Source organism: Molothrus aeneus, chromosome 32 (assembly GCF_037042795.1).
Source record: "Molothrus aeneus isolate 106 chromosome 32, BPBGC_Maene_1.0, whole genome shotgun sequence".
Classification (NCBI taxonomy): Eukaryota; Metazoa; Chordata; class Aves; order Passeriformes; family Icteridae; genus Molothrus; species Molothrus aeneus.
The window spans coordinates 2,948,859-2,961,715 of record NC_089677.1 but is presented as its reverse complement, the minus strand read 5'-3'; the positions used below and the strand labels follow the sequence as shown (position 1 = coordinate 2,961,715).

Below are 12,857 nucleotides of genomic sequence, written 5' to 3'. Positions count from 1 at the left end.
CGTGTGCTGTAGCTTCCCTACCCTTTTTAGTTATAGAATGAGCTGAGTAGGGAGTGACTCACAAGGATCATCAAAGTCCAATTCCTGGCCTGCACAGGACAGCCCCAAGAATGCCCCCCTGCACCTGAGATTGCTGTCCAAATGTTCCTGGAGCTCTGGCAGACTTGGGGCTCTCCATTCCCTGGAAAGCCTGTTCAGTGTCCCACCACCCTCTGGGGGAAGAACTTTTTCCTGAGATCCACTCTAACTCTCCCCTGACACAGCTCCAGCCATTCCCCAGGTCCTGTCCCTGGTCACAGATCAGGGCCTGCCCCTCCTCTTCCCCTCGTGAGGAAGCTGCAGAACTGCTGTGAGCTCTGACCTCAGCCTGCTCTTCTCCAGCTGAACAGACCAAGCGCCCTCAGCTGCTTCTCATGGGGCTTCTCTTCCAAGCCCTTCACCATCTCTAAAACTTTCATTTGGACATTGTCTGAGAGCTTCAAATCCTTCTTATATCGTGACTCTCAAAACTGCAGAGTCCTTCCCCTCCAAAAGAGGCATGGATAAACACCAGCATATCAAGGCAAGCCCCTACAGAAACATCCCCTTGTTCCAACTCCTCCAGCACGTCCAGGTGCTCCAGTCAGCTCAGCCCTGCCTGAACAGGGCAGGCACAACTCTGCCACCTGTTTTTCTGCTGCCATGGCCCAGAGTGAGGCATACACACACATGCCAAGCAAACACCTCTGTTCTGACAACTGCATTTCCACACAGCACCAGGTCCCACCACGAGCAAAATTACTACCTAGGACAGCACAGGAAAGAGTGTCAAACAGCTTCTCTGCACAGAAACACAACAGGGAGAGATATCTGTTGCAAGAAAGCCAAACACACAGCAACTGCAGTTTTTGTTCATCATATCTCTGTGGTATTTTCACTGGTGAATGAATAAATCATCATTTACAGCAAAAGCAAGATTTCCAGTTGGAGGTTATTTACTTTCACCTCCATCACATCAGCCCTGGCAAGCCAGATGATGTGCAAGCCAAGCAGCAAGTGCTCGCATGCTGGGAACTGTTCAAACAGGAATAATTCAATCTTTTTGTAGTCTCACCCTAGCTAATTTGCCACAAGCTGTCTCTTTTCAGATGCTACATGAAACACGAGGAAAAAACCAAGCTGGATTAAGCTGGTCCATTTACAATCAGTTCATCTACAGAGAGTTCAGGTCAGTTCATTTTCTATGTTAAACAAATTCATTTTTTTAGCTTCACAGGGTTTAAGGAGCAAAAATTTATTGCAGTAAGCAAACATTGCTCACCGGACAAGCTTGCAGCAATTACTTAACTAATGCAAACGATTTTCAGTTTGCGTGCAAGGAATGCATGGGATAATTCCAGGGCACTCTCTTCCACTAGCAATTTACAAGTACTTTTTAGGTAGCTATGGAGACGTTACAGCCTTTTTCATTTTGCTGTCATAACTAGACAGCTATTGATTTCTTTGCAAAATTCCTTGGAAGAGTGGGGAAGGGAGGAGGAGTTTCAAGCACTGTGAGGTCTGAGAGCAACAAGCTGAAGAAAATTTCAGAACAGATTTCAGATGGAGACATCAGCCCAGAGGCTCCTCGCAAAAGATAGCCTTGAACCTGGTCCTGCTTTGGTACTTCTGCAAAAAAGGAGGTAAACATACACACATGTCACAGGGATTGTCTTCCAACAAACTCCAAAAGGAAAAACATTTCCAGCTACCACTGCCATCACCCCGCAGAAAAGGAGGCCCTCCCCAAGGCCAGGCTGTGGTTTTGCTCACCCACAAATCTCTCTGGAGGCATGGAGGGCCTCCATCCTCATAGTGATGCTGGGCTACAAGATGTTTCCCTCTCCCTCTGAGCAGGTTACATGGAAATCTCATCCCTGACACCCCTTGCAGGTAATCAGTGCCCCATCTCCACCCCCAGCAGGCATTACAGCTTTGTGATGGACAGCTCTGCATTTCACTCTCCTTCCAACAACAGCCCAATGCTGTGAGCTCAGCAGCTGATTGTGTCCAAAATGATGCCAAGAGAAATACCTTTCACCTTACTAACCCTTTAAGAGAAATCATTCCTGCATATGGAGATTGAAGACTGCACACCATGAGAAGAGGAGACACAGAGAAGTCTGAAATATGAGATACTTGACCTGGAAAACCCTGTGTCACACAGATAAAGACATGCAAATAATCATGGATTTAGGTCTTGCTCAGAAAGACCCTCAGTAATGAGAACAACAGATCAGGCTCTGAACAGATACTTCCCTTTGGATGAAGCAGAAAGGAAAGCCTATTCAACCAAAACATTTTTCTTAAATTCACCTTAGACCCAGCCACAAAAATGGAGCCAGAACCTGTAGAATTATCTCTACCACAAGCTGCAGGAAGTTTACCAGCACCACCCTGAAAATAAATCTCATCTCCACGCTGTTTACAGCCTCATGACTGCTCACCAAAAGACACTCAAGCTCTTCTGCAAATGGAAAGAGACCAAGATGCTGCTGCTGCAGAACAAACCCATGACTGCCCTGTCCACCTAATGGCCATCCAGAAATGCAGCCACATCTTCAATGCTGCTTTTTTGACTCTTGTGAAGGCCTGAAAGGGAGGAAGAACTAACCATCCTCTAAACTCCCCAAGAAGCTAGCTGAGGACAGGCAATGCCACAGGGAAGCCCCAGGACTCACCCCATCTCACAGCCAGCTGCTCCCAGATGTTTCCACCACCCCAACACTGCCAGCAGCATCCCAGCATTAGAGCAGTACCACAAATCTGGTCACACCAGCCACCAGCAGCAAGCCATGAGACTGCAGTGTCCCCACACCATGGGGCACAGTCCCAGCCTCAGCCACTGCTGCTGGATGGCTGCATGCCCCCACCAGGGCACTGGGGAGGGAGGGAGGCACATCTGCACCCCAAACCCAGCCACAGGCCTCCCACTCACCCAGGGCAGGGCACACACCTCCCTAGGATCTTCCACTAGCACAGGCTCCAGTCCTCCCAAGGAGAGGGCAGGGAGTGGTGCAACTCCCCCACAGCATCCAAAGTCCCACTGCACATCCTAAAGATAGTCCAGAAAATCCAGTTCTGTCCAGCACCATCAGAGATTGCAGTGGCCCTGCACAGCATAGGAGGTCCAACACCAGCTCCACCATGAGTGTGGAAACCTCTGAGAAGATGCTTTTGGTTATGACCTGTTGGTTACATGTTTCACATCCAAGAGAAGATGGACACCAAGGTAAGCCAGTATATGCTCCTTCTGGAGAAGAAAACAAACAATAAACCAAACAAAAATTGTGTGATATAAAAAAAAAATCCAGCCTTTCTTTATAAAAATACAAATCAAATTTTTAGAACCAATTTAAGCTCAGGCAAGAAATATAAATATGCATTTCTGAACTTTCCCCTGTGATGTTTCTTTTTACAAACATAACAAATTAAAAGTGCTGTCACAAATTAAACCAGCTTTGGTTAAGTGGAGGGGAAAAAATGCTGATGGCTCTAAGATACAACTGACAAGCCTTTTCAAGTCTGCTCTGATGCAAAATCAACTCCCCAGGGATTTAAATTAAGAGTAAAGAAATATTTTCCTTGGCTTAATCCTGGTTTGGAAGCAGGACAGAGGATACTACAACAAAGCCAGAACCTGAATCCACCAGGAGCTAGTCAGCTGCCACAAGCCTTTCCTGGAGATCAGCTGCTCAACACACCCCCCCTCTTCCTCAGCAAGACCCTTGCTCCACCGTACCAACAGCTGTGGGCAGCAGTGGGGAACACTCAGTGTGCCCTAGCTGCTCCAACCTCCTCCCTCCCTCACTGTAGGCCACTAATGCCATGACACTGCCTATGATGAACATCCAGGTCCAGGAGAACAGACATTTGAACTTGGTTCTTGAGGGAAGTCACTAAGGATGGCTGCCTCAGCCTCCAGCTGCAATGTGGGGGTTCCCCCTCGCAACACAGAGGTCCCCAGGGTGTAGATCACACAATGGATTTGTCAGCTATGGGATGGAGCACCTTGCTTTTCCTGGGAGGATAAAATTTCTGTCTGGTTCTTCCAAAGGAAGCTCTGTGTACCATCCCTCCCCCACCCCTGAACAAAATCTACCAGAGATGCTTCCAGTGCACGAGGGAGAGCAAAAAGGTTGAGCATCAAGGCCATCAAACCACCACCTCCCACATGTTTTCCAGCTTGGAATGCAGGTTCCAGCACCAGGAATGTTCCTTGCTCCCACACAGCCACAACCTCACCCACACCCCAACCCTTGCCTGCCCCAGCATCCTGCACACAGCAGCTCTCAGAGACAGCACACTCTCCCTGAGGCTGGGGATGGACAAAGATGAATCCATCCTACTTTTAGCACAGGTCTAAAACCTAAACCAGGAGAACAGAGGAGATGGATGCTTCAAGACCTGAGAAATGTTCCAAAATCATGCAAAACACAACCACACAGCTGACATCTATGAATACCTGCTCACCTGAAGCGGCGTCGGCTACAACACTCACCCTCACACTGAGAAGATCCCAAGCATTTGCTCCCTTCCCGTCTCCACAGCACTTCTACCATAGGAGCAGCCCACCTGAACCAAGCCTGAGAACAGACTCTGACAGTCTCCATATGGCCAGAGGGTTTTTTACCAAAGCATGGAAGCTGTGTAAGGACATGGCAGAGCTGCACAGAACCCGAGACCACAAGGGCTACAATCAGGTGAGATCTGGTTGTATATATAACTATAAAAAATATAACTATTTTTGGAAACACATCCACAGCTCAGGGTGTTCTCACAAAAAGGTACTCTTCTCACCTGCTCTTCAAGACAGACATTAATTAGCAGCACTACACTCTGCAGAACCTTAATTTGATCCTACAGACATCTTCACATGCCAACCTCATGACACCCAAAAACATGGAGACCAGCCTCCAAACAGGATGCAGGTCCTTCTCCCCATGCCATATACTCTACATGACCCGGGCTAGTCTAAATAGCTAATTTCCTTCAACAGTGCTCACACCTTTCCCATGTTTCACAAAGGCTGTAGTTCTGTCAAAACTTCTTACCTGGCTGTAGCTAATGAGTACACACACTCTAGAGAGAAAATGTGAAGCCAAGATTCAGCAAAACAGCCTCTCTGGATTATTCTTGACTCTTTGGACAGACTCAGCCCACGAAACACAAAGCTGGGAGAGAACCAGACCCCCATGGCCACGCCTGCTGACAGAGCAGATGGACAGCTGTGTGCACAGCTGCCACAGCACCAAGGAAAGGAACTGCCCTCCCTTGTCCCCAGAACAGATCCTGGTGCTGATTGAGTAAATGCATGTGTGTTCTTGTTTCTCTCCTCCATAACAGAGCACAACAAGGGAAAGATTTGAGAATGAGGAGGTTGGGGGAATGGTTGGTTGGCAGTTTGTTTGCTTTTACAGTTATTTTGCAGTTATTTTTCTGTTACCAACTATGAACTGTGTGTGTTGTATCTCCCTTCACAACCACAGCAGTGCCCATGAACTATGTGGGGTTAGTTCTACACTGACATATAAAATATGCCCTGTTTTCCCCCATGCTTTTGCTTCAGAACTGATCAGTCTGAGACAAGGCAGGGAAGACCAGACCATTATACTTTCCTCTTATTTTGATGTGTCAGTAACAAAGCAAGAAAGCAAAGTTCTCCTCCCAAATCCATCACATTTGGAGCCATGAGAACTGTTGGATTTCAAAGATGCTGATTCACACTAGTGGTTATCAGATTTTTCCCATCTGTGACACAATTTGACAGCTGGCTGGCAGCACAGGGTTCTCCACTTGGGAGTCCAGATGCTGCAGCAGCTGGCTCCAGTCTCAGCCTTCAGTTCTCCACTAATAAATATTTAGGGGAAAAGCCCATAAAGAGACATGCAAGTGCAAACTAACTTTTGCATCAGCACACCTGACCTCAGAGACTTTTGTGTACAGGTACCATTTGGCAAGGGGATTTTATTCCTGCAAGAATTACAACCCTGTGCCTGCTGGAACAGGGATTACCATCAAAATGTAAGCCAAGGGCTGCTAAAGTCACTGGGTTTGTTATTTTTATCTCCTCTCAAACAGCACAAGCCGGAGACTGCTGAAGTGGCCTCTGGTGCTGTTCCTTGACACAACTTGCACTGCTTAATGAGGCAGAGGCACAGAAGGGAACAGGAGCATCCTCACCTTACCACAAACAATTCCCCCAGCCAGCAGCTCTGGGGAGGAGCTCTCTCCAGAAATATCAGCTCTGTCAGCACGAAGGGACCAAGCACTCCACAGCAGGAGCTCACAGCACTCACAGCCAGCAGATATATTGGTTTGGCAAGGCTGGATTACACAGCCCAACATTTCCCAAGTTCTCCACCTGCCTCCCTCGTTGCATCGCTCCAGGCTGGGGCAGTGGCTGCAAAGTGCCCAGCAGAAAGGACCTGGAGGTGCTGGTCAATAGCAGCTGAACCTCATCCAGCACCTGCCCAGGTGGGCGAGAAGGCCAATGGCTGCTGGGCTGGGCCAGCAATGGTGTGGCCAGCAGGAGCAGGGCAGTGACTGTCCCCCTGCTGTGGGCACTGGGGAGGCCTCACCCCAAGGGCTGTGTCCAGTTCTGGGCCTGGCACTGCAAGATGGACACTGAGGGGCTGGAGCGTGTCCAGAGGGGAGAACGGAGCTGGGCAAGGGACTGGAGCACAAGTCTGATGAAGGGAAGCCAAGGGACTTGGGAAAGGGGCTCAGCCTGGAGAAAAGGAAGCTTGGGGGGATCTTCTGGCTCTCTACAACTCCCTGACAGGAGGGGGCAGCCAGGGGAAGTCAGGCTCTGCTCCCAGGGAACAAGGGACAGGACAAGAGGAACGGCCTCAAGCTGTGCAGGGAAGGGTCAGGTTGGACATCAGCAGGAATTTCTTTGTGGAAAGGGTGGTCAGGCATGGAAGGGGCTGCCCAGGGAGGTTTGGAGTCCCCATCCATGGAGGTGTCCAAGCAAGGACTGGACATGGCACTCAGTACTCTGGGCTGGGTGACAAGGTAGGGATTGGTCAAAGTTGGGTTCATTGACCTCGGAGGTCTTTCCCAACCTAACAAATGCTGTGATTCTGTGATTAATGATGAAGATGACCCGGCAGGGGCAGCAAACAGAAAGGCTTCGGCTACAATGGGCTGCAAGACTTGTATCTAAATATAGTTCCACTGAGGAAAGAAATCAGTTTTTTACACAATTGGTTTATCTTAGCCTTTTAACAGAAACAGGAGGCCAGCCAATGGAAAAAGGAGAAAGCTTTAACCCAGCACACTTTCCTCATGTACTGCAAGAGTCACAGAGGAACAAAGTGCTCTGGAAGCTAAAGGACACCAGGAAATTGTATGTGCCCATAGCAAGAGCAATACACAGCCTGAGCAAATTGTGAATCCATCACACTGTGAATCCAGTGTGATGCTTGGATTATTAATTGAAAATTCCATCCTTTAAGCACAAATAAAGTACTGTGTTTTGGCAGCAAGCACTACTAGAAAAGTAACAAACAGCCACTGTCTTCAGTATGAGCTGAGTCAATACACAGGTCAATTTGTGAGAGAGAGGAGGGGAAATAAAAGGGAGAGAATATAAAAATGCATCATTCCCTACATCTCAAGGTATGTTCCCAGCTAAGCACCCTCCCTAGGGAGAGAAAGATCCAAAGCAAAGATCCCACCAGAGACCTACTGAGAGATGTCAGGACTTACCGTGATCTCTGCTGAAGTCACTTCAAACTGGAAACACACAACAAGTGCAGATAACAAACACATGGCAAGAGCAACACTGACCTCTAAGAGGACCAAGTTTTCATTCTGGATTAGATGTTGACTTTTCCAAACACAGAGAAAGAAATGTAATCTCTGGGGAATAGCACAGAGCTTTTTCTGTGTGATGCAAAGGTTAATGCTTGCAAGCCAGACATCTACAAGGGGCTATCTGTGATTTCTGAAGCTGTCATTAAATAATCACCCTGTCTTCACTCAGGCAGGCTGGGAATTTATAGTAAATGTTAAATAAATATGTGGGCATAAACACCAGCAGTAAGCACGAGGCAAGGAAACGGTAGTTCACCTCTCCTGGGCTGGATTCAAAAGCAAAGTCACTAATGGGATGACTAACGGGATCTCACAATTCCTGATGGGGGAAGGGGTTCACTGTTCAGCCTAAGTACAGGAAGGTATTAAGTAGTTTTACTTCTGAAGGTATTAAGTGTTTTTCTGTATCCTTAATGCACAGCTGCATGCACACATTCCACTCAAGAGGAGTGAACACAACAAAACTTGCCTGAACCTTCCAATAAACCTGTTCCTTGCTTCTGTAAGTTTAGAGATGTGGTTTGGCCAGGCAGAAATGGGTCAGTTCATAATTGAAAGCAGCCACATAACTTCAGTTTTGCTTTGAAGCCCTGACAATCACCAAGGTAAGTGCAAGAAGAAGCTGTCTCAGATACACCAACCTAACTTGCACATCACCATTTAGCAGCTGAGGCAAAAGTTACCAGCACCTCCTTGAGGAAGGGCATGCAAATTCAGCAGTGGGACAGGGGCTTTACTGACCACCCCTAAAACCACAGGATGTTTTATCACCCACCTAAATCCTGCCTAATATTTGGCTCCTACTTTCTCTGTTAAAAAACTACTGCAAAACAGCAGACTCCCCAGTCAGAGGCATTTGGGGGTTTTGCACTCCTTTTGAACCACCTCAGGAGTCAGGGATGTGTTTTTGGAACATCTGTCCCAGATTTGGGATCCAGGCCCCTCTCCATGTTCCCTCCACCTTCCCAGAAAAAAACACACAAAGCACAACAAAGAAACTCAGTCAGTTCCTCCAAGGAGTTCACAGCAACTCCCTGGTGCTCAGCAAGCCAAAGGCCCGGTTTGATGCAATCGCAGCAAGAAGAAAGTGACCAAACCTTTGCTGGTTTCAAAGCTCTTCAGGGGAAGGATTTCCACTTCCCTGAAAGTGTTCCTTTAGGTGGGGAAAGAAACATCAGAGAAGCCCCACTTGGATGGATTCAGGAGACTAAACCTCCTAAAGGACACTGCACGAGCACCTCCTCACTCACAGCTCTGCCTGTCCTCAGGCCACCCTGAGCTGGCCAGTGAGCAGTGACCAGACTTTGTCCTGCTCATCCAGGGACCAACGGGACCAGCCAGGCCAGCAGCACCACCTGGCAACCTCAGTCTCCTGGGAATGGCTGTCATTTCAGGAATGTTAACAATTACCCTCCTGTGGCCACGGGTCACAGGCAAAGCCTCCCCTGCACCTGCGCAGACATTTCCAGCGGCTCCCCTCTCCTTCCTGCGGTGTGTGTCACACTGCCCTGGCAGCACAACCCAGAAAGGAAACGGGACTCGCATCGAAGGAGGAAAAAAGGTGAAATTCACCACGGTTCCTGCCCCACGGGACAGTCCTGGCTTCAAGGTGCTCCACCCTGAGTGTCAGGGACAAGAAGAGCCTGGATCTGCTGCAGACACAAGTGCACAGGACAAAGCAACTTCAACATTCCTCAGCACAACTCTTACACCCAGATGCAGCAAAGGGATGGAATCCCAGGGCTCAGGGCAGGAGATGGGCTGCCAAAGAGGGAACCTGCTCCTCAGGGCCCCCTTCACAGCCAGGCAAACACCAACTTTGCCCTCCTGCCATGGGAACATCAATCCTCATGTGTGAGCACCACAGCACAGCACTGACAGTCACTGTCACTGCCAGCAGCTGATCTCTCATACAGCTTTTCAAGAAGCTGTGCTAAATCCAAAACTCCACTGGGATGGGTAATAAGCTAAAGTAGGGAGTGCTCTGGCTCTTCATTTCTTAGTGATCTGAAGAAGTTCAGAGGCCAAAATCTTTGCTGCACTTGGAACAGAGAGTTGAAGCAGATTTCTGCTTTCCTACTTTCCAGAACACCTCCCAAACCAACCTGCCATGCTGAGAGCACCAGTTCTACTGAAACCTCTACTTACATCCTTCACAAATGTAAATCCTCCAGATACAGCTGCTCCCTTTAACAGAGGCAATAAATGCCGAGCTGAAACTCTGGGACATCTCCCTCCCAAAGCTCCACGGTGTAAGCATGGAGAATATTCCCACTCCGTGACCCATTTCTGCTGTTTACTTTTTGGAATGCAGCGACTCCTGTATTGCTCAACGCGCTGCCGGTGCAGTCGCACAGAGCCGACCCGCGGTGCTGCTGGCAGTGGCCGTGCCCGGGCCGCGGGGAGCGGAGCGGAGCGGAGCGGAGCGGAGCGGAGCGGAGCGGAGAGGAGAGCCTGCAGAGCCTCTGAAGGCTCGGCACAGCCAAGCCCAGCCTGGAACTCTTCCTTGCGCTCCTCACTCACACGAGGGAGCACACACGTGTTACAGCACAGCCGAGCGTCCAACAGCAAAGCCTCCCTCCCCCCCAGGAACAGCCACGGAGGTGCAAAGCAGCTTTTTACAGCTCCAGCTGCACCCAGCCACGCTGCGAGCGAGCACAGCGATTTCAGCCGGGAGAAGTCACGGCTCGAACAGAAACAGACCTCGAAAAAATAATTACAGGATGTAAGAACCCCAGGCCTTAAATCAAACCACATTTGTTAGCTCTAGATAAAACTCATAACTGCACTTTCACAGCGCCAGTGCCTGAAGCGTCCTACTAGAGCCTGAAAGATTAAACCGGAGAACGCCAACCTCTCCCCAGAACTTCCCGAAAAGTTCCCTCAGGTCCGGCACAGAAACAAGGCACAGAAGGTCGGGAGCGCTGAGAGCACTGGGAGGCGGCGGGGGGACAGGGACATGCAGGGGGGACCACGGACACGCAGGGGGAACAGGGGGCTGGGACACGGCACGGGGACAGGGACACGAAGCGGGTACAGGGACACGGCACGGGGACAGAGGCTGGCGGGATGTGGCGGGGCCTGGGGACAGGGACACGGCACGGGGACAGAGGCTGGCGGGATGTGGCGGGGCGCGGGGACAGGGACACGAAGCGGGGACAGAGGCTGGCGGGATGTGGCGGCGCTGCCCCCTCGCTGTCCCCCGCTCCGGGCACACGCGGCGCTCCCGTCCCCGGGCCCGGGCCGGCTCCGGCCCCGCTGCCGGGGCCCCGGGCCTTGGCGGCGGCAGAGGAAGAGCCGCCGGGGCAGGGCACGGCGGGGCTCATCCCGCCGGGACACCAAGTTGCCGCAGTCGGCTCCGAGCGGTCTCGGAGCGGGTCCCGCGAACTTCCCTTACCTGCGGCCGAACCGCGCAGAGCCCTCCGGGGCGGCCGCGCCTCCGCCGGCTCCGGGCAGCCCCCACCGCCGTCCCGCCCGCGCCGCTCCGCTCGGTGCCCGCCCCGCTCCGCCCCGCTCCGCCCGCGGCCCCGGGACCGGCCCCGAGCCGCCGCTCTGCCCCGCCCGGCCGAGGCACCGCCCGCCGCCGCTGCTGGGGCCGGCCATGAGGGAGCCGGCGTGGGGTGGTGCGAGCGGCCGAGTTCCCAGTGCCCCTCACGGGCAATCCCAGCATCGCTGAGGTTGGAAAGGATCTCAGGGATCACGGAGCGCAGCCCGTGACCGAACAGCGCGGCGCGAACCTCACCCTGGTACCAAGCGACACGTCCAGGCTTAGAACAGCCCCAGGAACCGCGACTCCGCTACCTCCCAGGGAGCAGCCCAGGGTGCTCTGCCCGGGACCCGGTCTTCCCTGCCCACCTCGGGATCCCGACGAATGTCCCCAAGTGTCTGCTGTGCTGAAGCGGCCCGAGATCCCCCGAATCGCTCCTCGGCAAGGGAAGGGGTCTGGCCGCGGCCCCCGAGCAGCGAGCCCGGTGCTGCAGCTGGCAGGAGGCGGCACCGAGTGACACCCTGGTTAAATCTGCAGTGCACCCATGCCAGCGCTTTGCCTCAGTGCTGAGCATTGGTGCAGGTTTTAATGCACCGATCCTTGCTACATTTGCACGAGCGTTACACTCTCATTTATACAGTGTAAGGAACTCAGTGCACTCCATCAACAGCCTCGCAGCCACGCCAAAAACCAGCCTTGGCTTTACCAGCTCCATGGCAGAAAGGCCAGAGATGCTGCTCTTTCAGCAGGGGAGCCTTACAAGTATCAGACCAAGGGGTTCAGCCAACTAACTCTCAGTTTTGTTTGGATTTGACTCAAAGCTCTTCTTCCCATCCCTTCTCCAAGAGCTGGGTTAGAGAAAACTTTTCATGTTTTGTTCATGGAAAAGACAATTTGATTGTGCTCTGTTTCTGACCATAACATGCAAAGTGGAAGTTTACATTCAAAATGGGAAAAGTATTGGTGACATGTTGAAAGCAAACATTTTGAATTCCTGGCAAAAGTGGGAAGGTATCGTTTGCTTTTTAAGCAGTTTGCAAAGAGGACAAGTTGATCCAAACAACTTTTTTTTTCTGGCAAGTTACCAGCCTGTCACGTTGTCCACACACCTCCAGTGTGTTTCAGGTTAAACAGCAGGACTAAGTTTCAGACTATGAGAAAAGAAAGGCAATTTTAAAATACCTGGGTTTCTTTGCTATCTTCTATTTCTAGTACCTCTGTTTCAAAACTTTGATGCCTACCTATGGTTTTGATGCTCTGCAGTTGGTCTTTTTGCCCATATTCCTCAAATTTTCATCAGTTCTCCAGCAAATGTTACCAGTTTGCAGTCAGCTGATGGGTGAGTGCTGATCACGCTCCAGGTCACACCAGGCTGAATCACAGGGATCCCACTCCAGCACTCCATCCTTCCTGAAATGGCTGGGCTTGGACTTGCCCAAGAACAAGCACTCAGAACAAATATGGATCTGCTATTCTTCAGCCTTTATTTTTGAACGGAATTTTCTCTTGATTGTGTTTTTTGCGCTTTGAA

The 12,857-nt window shown here is 50.9% G+C and overlaps 1 protein-coding gene across 5 annotated transcripts in view; it reads right to left on the bottom strand.

The window, feature by feature from the left end:
• Positions 1 to 11,289, bottom strand: part of PPFIBP1 (PPFIA binding protein 1) — a 101,934-nt gene extending 90,645 nt beyond the window's left edge. For 3 of the 5 annotated variants that reach the window (XM_066568357.1, XM_066568363.1, XM_066568359.1), the window contains exon 1: positions 11,237 to 11,288. The gene's annotated coding sequence lies outside the window, so the exon portion shown is untranslated. Of the gene's footprint in view, positions 1 to 11,236 lie in introns of all 5 variants that reach the window. The other 2 variants (XM_066568354.1, XM_066568358.1) reach the window with 1 other exon arrangement.
• Between the last annotated feature and the right edge of the window lie 1,568 nt (positions 11,290 to 12,857).